This window comes from Phyllobates terribilis, unplaced genomic scaffold (assembly GCF_046119375.1).
Source record: "Phyllobates terribilis strain yellow unplaced genomic scaffold, ASM4611937v1 Scaffold_2__4_contigs__length_985480577, whole genome shotgun sequence".
Taxonomy (NCBI): domain Eukaryota; kingdom Metazoa; phylum Chordata; class Amphibia; order Anura; family Dendrobatidae; genus Phyllobates; species Phyllobates terribilis.
In genome coordinates, this window is record NW_027362762.1 from 29748470 (window position 1) to 29758052 (window position 9583).

The following is a 9583-nucleotide window of genomic DNA, read 5'->3' on the forward strand; positions in this document are numbered from 1 at the left end:
ACATGAGGTAATCCGAGCTGAGCCACTCCCTTCTCACATGAGGTAATCCGAGCTAAACGACTCTCTCCTCACATGAGGTAATCCGAGCTGAACCACTTCCTCCTCACATGAGGTAATCCGAGCTGAACCACTTCCTCCTCACATAAGGTAATCCGAGCTGAACCCCTCCCTCCTCACATGAAGTAATCCGAGCTGAATTACTCCTCCCTCCTCACATGAGGTAATCCGAGCTGATCCACTCCCTCCTCACATGAGGTAATCAAAGCTAAACCACTCCATCCTCACATGAGGTAATCCGAGCTGAACCACTCCCTCCTCACATGTCAGCACAGGAGGCAGAGCCGAAGTCACTCACTGACGCGTGTAGAGCTTCTGCAGGTAAAGTCCCTAATATTTACATAAATTCGAGTTATGGATAAGGAATTTCACATGATTATGGCCCCATCTGGAGAAGCGGAGATTGTCTTACATTAGCTGGTAAGCCCATTAAAAATGCAAAGCTGGTGAAGCAATTAATGGAGGCATGGATGTTACCTGTCCAGGTTGGCATAATCAAGGTGAAAGCACACACAAAAAGTGACTCCCTGGAGGGCCATAGAAGTGCGGACGAGGCTGCCAAAGTAGCAGCAAGGTGGCCTAGGGAGCAGAGGACTGTGGCGTGGAGTCAGCGAATTCCAGCCACGGCCAGTCTGGACGTCCTGAAATCCCTCCAACATCAGGCTACCCCCTCAGAGAAGGAAGACTGGGGAAAAATGCGAGCTATGCTAATCTTGAATGGAGTATGGGAGATTAAGAATAGATTGTGCTTACTGAGGTCCCTGTTCCCTGTGATGGTGCAAGCAACAAATGGCCAAACTCACGCCTCAAAAAGTCACAAGTGTACCATGATAAATGCCTCCTGGTTTCAGTTACACAGCTGCAAAACATGTGCAGTCCTGCCTCATCTGCACACATCACAACCCAGGTTAGGCTGTGTGCCCACGATGCAGAAATGCTCCGGATTTTTCCTGAGCGTTTCTGCATCTCCCTGGCAGAAAAAACGCATGCGGATTGTACATGCGTTTTTTCTGCCAGGGACAAGCATAAGTGAAGCGTTTTGATCATGCCATTTCGCATGCGGGTTGTCAAGCGCTTTCCAAGCGATTTTAGTGTGACAAAGTTAGTTAAAAAAAAGAATAAAAATGGTAAGAAATAAAAAAAAAAACATTATACTCACCTTCCGATGGCCCCCAGTCTCCTTCTCCAATGTGTCCGGTCTTCCCGGTGTTTCGCGGTTGTGTAAAAGGACCTGCCATGACATCATTTAGTCATATGACGGGTCACGCGACCGCCAACGTTAGCGGTTGAGTGACCCGTCACATGACTAAATGACGTCATGGCAGGTCCTTTTAGACCATTGCGAACTGCCAGGAAGCCAGGACGCATCATACAGGAGACCGGGGGCCATTGGAAGATGAGTATAATGTACATTTTTTATTTTAATTCTTTATTTTTTACAGGTTCTATGCTACCCGGGTCCAGAGGAGAGTCTCCTGTCCTCCCCACCCGGGTACCATCCGCACATTAAATCGCTTAATATCCGCATGTGCAGATGTAGTCATGTGGATATTAAGCGATTCAATGCAAGTCAATGGCGGCGAAAAGGCCGCGATTACGCAAAATAATTGGTAGTTCTGCGGATTTTTCCGCAATGATAATATGAATATATGTCCTGGTATGTGTAGATCTTCTTAGGTTGGCCAGGAGCTTATCCAGTAAAATCTGCAAGCGCTAAAATGACTGCGGACAAACTGATGAAAGAACTGATCTGCCGGTATGGTGTCCCAGAAACCATAGAGAGTGACAGGGGTACACACTTCACTTCTAGGAATGAAACAAGCATTTCACACCCCATATAGGTCACAAAGCGGTAGGAAATGAATTAAGGCTTGCAAGAGATGTCAAAAGCAATAAAAAGGCTTTTGGGGGTATGTCAAAAGTAAAAGAAAAGTCAAAGATGCTATAGGATTTTTACAGGATGAAAATGGTGAAATGGTAAGAAAGGATGTTGAGAAGACCGAACTTTTTAATTCCTATTTTGCATCTGTTTTCTCTCAGAAGGAAAATGTAACATCAACTGATCTTCACTGTCCTATTAAAGGAATAGAAGAATCCAGGTTATCTGTAAACAGAAAGATTGTGAGGGAATATTTAGCTAACATAAATGAGTTCAAGTCTCCAGGTCCAGATGAATTACACCCCAGAGTACTGAAGGAGATCGTAGAAGAAATTTTAGAGCCACTCTCCATAATCTTTGAAAATTCTTGGAGGACGGGAGAAGTCCCAGAAGACTGGAGAAGAGCAAATGTTGTTCCTATCTTCAAAAAAGGGAAAGAAGGTGGACCCAGGGAACTATAGGCCGGTGAGTCTGACTTCTATACCAGGAAAGATCTTTGAACAAATTATTAAACAACATGTATGTAAGTACCTGGATAAGAATGAAGTGATTAACCAGAGTCAGCATGGGTTTGTAACTAACAAGTCATGTCAGACTAACTTAATTTCCTTCTATGACAGAATCACTGACTGGGTGGATTAGGGAAATGCTGTAGATATAGTATATCTTGACTTCAGCAAAGCATTTGACAAAGTATCTCACACCATCCTTATTGAAAAAATGACCAAGTATGGAATGGACAAGGCAACTGTTAGGTGGATTCATAACTGGCTTAGTGATCGGACTCAAAGAGTGGTCGTAAATGGCTTCACATCCAGCTGGATGAATGTCTCAAGTGGGGTACCACAGGGCTCCGTCCTGGGACCTGTATTGTTCAACATCTTTATCAATGATTTAGATGAAGGAATTGAGGGTAAACTGATTAAGTTTGCTGATGACACAAAGCTAGGAGGGATAGCTAATACTAGAGAAGAGAGAGAAAGGCTTCAAAAAGACCTAAATAAACTGGAGCAGTGGGCAGTAACTAACAGAATGTTTTTTAACAGGGAAAATGCAAAGTACTACATCTGGGCAATAAAAATGAAAAAAGCATATACAGAATGGGAGGAATAGAGCTAAGCAACAGTACATGTGAAAAAGACTTAGGTATACTAATAGATCATAGACTGAACATGAGTCAACAGTGTGATGCAGCAGCAAAAAAGGCAAATACAATTCTGGTATGTATTAACAGAAGCATACAGTCTAGATCACGTGAAGTCATTATCGGACTTTACTCCTCTTTGGTCAGACCTCATCTGGAATACTGCGCCCAGTTTTGGGCACCACATTTTAAAATAGACATCGACAAACTGGAGCAAGTTCAGAGAAGAGCGACCAGAATGGTGACCGGACTGCAAACTATGTCCTATGAGGAACGGTTACAAGATCTGGGAATGTTTAGCTGCAAAAAAGAAGACTGAGAGGAGACTTAATAGCTGTCTACAAATATCTCAAGGGCTGTCACATTGTAGAAGGATCATCTTTATTCTCATTTGCACAAGGAAAGACTAGAAGCAATGGGATGAAACTGAATGGGAGGAGACACAGATTAGATATTAGAAAAAACTTTTTGACAGTGAGGTGATCAATGAGTAGAACAGGCTGCCACGAGAGGTGGTGAGGTCTCCTTCAATTGACGTCTTCAAACAGAGGCTGGACAGACATCTGTCTGAGATGATTTAGTGAATCCTGCTTTGAGCAGGGGGTTGGACCAGATGACCCAGGAGGTCCCTTCCAACTCTACCATTCTATGATTCTATGAAAGCAGAAAGGTTAACACTTAACCTAAAAAAATTCAAAAAGCCATGGCAGACACAGGAAAGAACTGCGTAGAGTGCTTGCCACTTCCACTCTTTTCAGTCAGACACACTCCAAATAGAAAATCAAGTTTGTCTCCTTTTGAAGTCCTGTTTAGAAGTGACCTAAAGACAGGGTCTGTACTACCCGCAGGTACTGCAAATGCAACATGGTACTATGACAGCTTATGTCCAGGCCTTGCAGAGAAAAAAACTTGATGTGGTGCATAAACATGTGTTTTCATCCATTGCAGATTCAAATGCAAGTGCAGACGTGCATCAGTTGAATCCAGGTGATTGGGTGGTCATACGCAGACACGTGAGAAGGAGCCTAGATCCACGAGTTGATGGCCCATTCCAAGTCCAGCTGACCACATCCACCTCAGTGAAGCTTGAGGGAAGGCCCACCTGGATCCACGTCGGTCACTTCAAAAAAGGTCACTTCACCAACAGAATGACTGTCCTTTTTATCATCCTGCTGGGATAACATGATGATTGCACCCTACAGAAACTCTAGATAGACTTTTATATATGGACTGGGACAACAAACTTATTCGACATCATGCTTTTCTTATAAAGGACATGAAAGGAGCAAAGCCCAAAGACTATTGACTGTTAGATCTGCACACACAGCCCAATATCTGCAGGACTTTGCCGTACTTAGCCTTGCTTCTGGAGCCACGGGAGGTATTAACACCACACGTTATACACAATAAGAACAGGACACAAATTTTGGAGAAAGGATGAGCCACGTGACATATCTGCTTCATGGACAATAGTCGGCTGAGTCACTATTGAGTTGCTAATCCCTGATTGCAGTTAAAAATACATGCATGATCAAACCCAGGTTAATGAGACAGTATACCAAAATGGTGTTGAAGTAAAATAGTAAGGAAGGAAAGAGGTAAATGTACATGTGGTATAGACGGAGAACAAATGAATAATACTTGGTGGGCCCATAAAGCCATGTTGGGGCTTTTTGAATTCATACCAATGTATACTGACCCCTTCCCATGTTCGTGTTCTCCCAGAAGGAGCATTCTTGGTTTGCGGACACCGGGCTTACAGGCCCTCTTGCCAAACCAAAATTATTGAACTCAGAGACAATTGGTCAAAGTAACAAAGCGCAAACAGAGACTCCTGGTGGGGGAATACATTCTCCTTTTTAAATCGAGCCAACTGGTTCAGTGGCCTAGCGGGTTGGATTTCTAGTATTGTACAGATTTGCATGTAGAGTTTATTGTTTTGCTTATTGCTCTAAGCAACTGTAAAAGCGCTGATATATATATTTCCCAAGCTATTGAATAACGTATGCGTTAATTTAATGTTGAACCCTCCATAATGTATCATAAACCACAGATAATCACTATGGGTGGGGAAAGTGGAGGTCCACAATGAGGGTGGATTGGCGAAGCAGGTAGGAAGCCCCCTTATGAGTATTAGACTTGTGGCGCCCCTGAGGGTTCAGTCGCCACAGAGGTACTGCACCTCACCCAGAGGTGTGGTGTCTCCTTCTCTCAGGTAAGGATGGAGTACTGCCCAGGACCCCAACACCCGCATCCAACACTACACTACTCCTGGCCGGCTGGAAGGGCAAGATGCACAGTGTTTCTGCTGAGCGCTGTCCCTGGCTGGAGTGGGGGGAACCAAAGAGAGGGGGAACCAGTAGTGGGTGTGGGTGGAGGATGTAGAAAAGGGGAGCACCATTATAGGAGGTATATAAAGGGAAGCCATCTTAGGGTGGCAGGAGAGGATAGGACAGAGGTACGACAGTCAGTAAGGAGAGGAGGGGAGCAGAGTCTCTTCAGGAGCTCTGCTCCATAAGGGGCCTAGTCATAGGGACCCAGGAGAGGAGCAGAGGAGAAAGGCTCCCGTAACATAAGGGATCCCAGGGGGTACGGTGAGTGCAGGACGGCACCCGTACGCCCGAATCTGCCAGGTGTCAGAGGGATCAGGCAGCAAGAAGGGAACTGGTCCCTGGACCAGCCGTGTTACTCCAGGTCTCGGCTGGAAAACTGGAGGCTTCTGCACTTCCATAGTCTCACCCTAGTCACCGTGAAGGGCATCAAGTAGGTCCAGGAACTCCAGATTGCCCAGAGGTACTTCAGAGCACCCGATCGGGACTGTGTGTGGGAAAGCGCAGGGCAGGAGGGAGAAGACCCGGCGCAAGAAGTCGGTCTAGTAAGGAACATAAAGAAAGCGGGGTTCCGTCAAGCGCTCCTGATATACTTGAGAAAGTGCTGGACCCCTTATCTGGTAGACGCAGTGCGACGCGGGAGGCTGCACCCATACAGTGTACCTGAGGAACGTAAACAGAACTGTGAGTAAACTCGGATGACTGCACTCCGCTGCCTCCGTCAGTTATTTCCGCTGCGCCATCTCTCCTGCACCACAAGCCCCAGCATCACCATCATCTATACTACACTGCCCTGGGACCCGCTCCGTCTGAGGGGAGGAGAAACATCCCAGCTGCCCTTTCATCACCCCCGGAGGTCTGCAGCAGAGCCAGTAACCATTACCGGAAACCACAGGTGGCGTCACGAGACAAACCATACACTAAAAATCCCCTTTTTCAAGAGAGACCCCAGAGTACAGGCCTGGGAGCCGACTGCCGTGACCTCCTAAATAAGGTAAAAGGCCCGGGTACCGAGTCCCCCTATATTCCCCTGGGTGACACAGACTCATGAGACAGTAGCTCCTTTGTGGACACCAGCTGACCCTGTAGTAGAGGCTAGTAGAGGCTATATATATATATATATATATATATATATATATATATATATATATATATATATATATATATATATATATACAGTACAGACCAAAAGTTTGGACACACCTTCTCATTGAAAGATTTTTCTGTATTTTCATGACTATGACAACTGTACATTCACACTGAAGGCATCAAAACTATGAATTACCACATGTGGAATTATATACTTAACAAAAAAGTGTGAAACCACTGAAAATATGTCTTATATTCTAGGGTCTTCACAGTAGCCGCCTTTTGCTTTGATGACTGCTTTGCACACTCTTGGCATTCTCTTGATGAGCTTCAAGAGGTGGTCTTACCCCTTGGTAATATGCAGGGACACTGACTTCCCAGTAAAGTCCAGGAGTTCCACATCCCTCGACGCCTTTCCCCATGTAAATCAAGGTTCATCAGAAGAAAAAATGGGATGATAATGTAATTAGGTATCCTGCAGTCTATCTTATGCTGCCACAAGCCCCATCTGATTTAATTAATCAACCCCTCCTTCCTTAATCTGGAGGAAAAACCTCCATTGATACCATCAGAAGAAATTGTCCCCTCCCTGTGCAGCAAAGCATGTCTACCATACCTCCATCCACTAGAGGTCTGAGGCACATACTGCTCAAAACCAAGATATGTCTTCCTCAATGGTGGCAACTCACTAAGGCCAGTAGTGTGAATGTATATCAGGGATCACACTCCACAGTTATAGATTAAACATATGATACATAAATATTGAAGTCCAGGATACAGATAGATAACACCTCAATAGGTAAAGAATGCATTAAGAGATGGAGGGGGGAAGAGAGCAGGGTTTGAGGGACACGCACATAGAGCATTTGAGTGTAATCGATGCTTGTGATAGGATGATATGCAAGAAAAACTTATACATGATAATTACAGAAAATTATTAAATAACCACGCTGGCTGATCATAGTAGTCCCTATTAACCCTAGAACGCATACCTGGGGCCTCGCAGGCCTGCTAGGTTACTTGTTTTCTATTTTCTGCAAGATTACTTTAGTTAGAATTTTGACACTCTAGGTATTCCTCAGGTATATAGTTGTTAGTAGGGTTGAGCGATACCTTCCGATATCGGGAAATATCGGATCGGATTGGATCGGACCGATACCCAAAAAGTATCGGATATCGCCGATTCCGATACCGGAAACCAATGCAAGTCAATGGGACAGAAATATCAGAATGCCATCCCAGCGTGAGAGAATTCTCCTGATTGTTTAAAAGCCGGCGGCTTTTAAACAATCACACAGCCCCATACTGCTTCCCCGCAGCCTCCCACCCCGATCCTGCGCTCCCCCCGCCATCTCACATCCCGATCGTAAATTAGGACCGGGCGGGGAGCGCAGCACCAAGGAGCGGGGAGCGAAGGACCCGGGCGGGGAAGCCGGCAGTGAAAAGACTTCACCGCCAGCTTTCCCATTCTGTGCTGCGCTCTCCCGCCAGTTATTTCAAATGAACCGCTGAGGTATCAGGTGATGCTGATCAGCTGTTCATTTGAAGTCGCCGCGGTGCCCTCAGAGGGTTCATGTGAGTTCATGCTTCACTGCATTGCATGAACTCACATGAACTTTCCCACGGCCGCACAGGTCAGCCTCACCTCCCAGACCATCAGCCCGTCATGATTGGTGTGTGCGGGTGTCTGTGTGATGTCTGCGGGTGTGTGCGGGTGTCTGTGCGATGTCTGCGGGTGTGCGCGTGCAGGTAGACATAGGCTGATGTGACACTACTACTCCCATCGGCCTATGTCTGTCCCCCGTCCACTCGTGCCAGCAGGATCAGCTCGATGGGAGCAGTAGTTCCCATCAGCCTGATCCTGCTATTTAATCTGCCCCATATGTTATTTTTGCCCCTATACATCTTTTATTCTTTTAGGCCCCCATATATTTTTTTTGTTTTTGGTCCCCAATAAATTTTAAATACATTTCATTGGTGGCCAGTGGTTACCTAAAATAAATTAGTTTATACATTACCTGTCCCTGCCGATCGCCACCTAAAATAAAGTAAAAAATAAAAAACTACACCTATACTCACCTAGACACCTAATTCCCCGAAGCCATCGATCTCCTGTAATAAAATATAAAATAATAAACCACAACAAGCATAAGCGGGTTCGCCGGAGTTCAGCCCCTGACTGAGGTCACCAGAGTGCATTCAGTCAGCGCAGCTCCGGTGACCTCCTTTACGGCCCTATTGTACCGTGGGAATTTCTCACGGTCAGGAGCAGCGCTGCCTGAACTCCGGAAAATTTCTGCTTCATTTCTGCATCGTGGGCACATAGCCTTATATTGGCGTGACCCCATGAATTTCGGGCTTAGGGCGAGCGGATAATACACAGCTGGCCCTAGCCCCTTTATTACCCAGTGAGCCACCGCACCAGGGCCCTGGATGAGCTGGATACAGCGCCAGAAGATGGCGCTTCTATGAACGCGATATTTTCTGGGGTGGCTGCGGACTGCAGTTCGCAGCAGGGGGGTCCACAAAGCTTGGGCCTCCCTGTGCTGTGGATTCCAGCCCCCAGTTGCTTAGTTGTACCTGGCTGGACACAAAAATAAGGCGAAGCCCTGCGTATTTTTTTTTTAAAATTATTTCATGAAATTCATGAAATAATAATAATAATAAAAAAAAAAGGGCTTCCCTATATTGTTGTGTCTGGCCAGGTACAAATAGGCAGCTGGGAGTTGGGGGCAGCCCGTTCCTGCCTGCTGTACCTGGCTGGCATACAAAAATATGTCGAAGCCCACGTCAAAATTTTTGGGAAAAATTAATTAAAAAATAAATTATAATTTAGGGACGGCATCTTTATTAACCCCTCAAGTGTCATTTAGTGTTAAAATAAAGGATTTATTTTAAAAAAAATTGGCGTGGGATCCCCCATAATTTTAGTCTCTAGCAGAGGTTAAGCAGACGGCTGGGGCAGATGTTTGAAGCCTGGGAAGGGGGTAATACCCATGGAGCTTCCCAGGCTACTAATATCAGTCCCCATCTGAATACCTAGCTATTAAAATGGGGGACCCCCCAAAACAATGACGTGGGGTC

At 45.7% G+C, this 9583-nt stretch overlaps 1 long non-coding RNA gene across 1 annotated transcript; it reads left to right on the forward strand.

Moving 5' to 3' along the window:
* The first annotated feature begins 247 nt into the window (after positions 1 to 247).
* On the forward strand, positions 248 to 6045 carry LOC141190524 (uncharacterized). The gene is made up of 3 exons (XR_012264554.1): positions 248 to 378; positions 2098 to 2401; positions 4029 to 6045. It is a non-coding gene; the product is annotated as an uncharacterized lncRNA (long non-coding RNA).
* The last annotated feature ends 3538 nt before the right edge of the window (positions 6046 to 9583 follow it).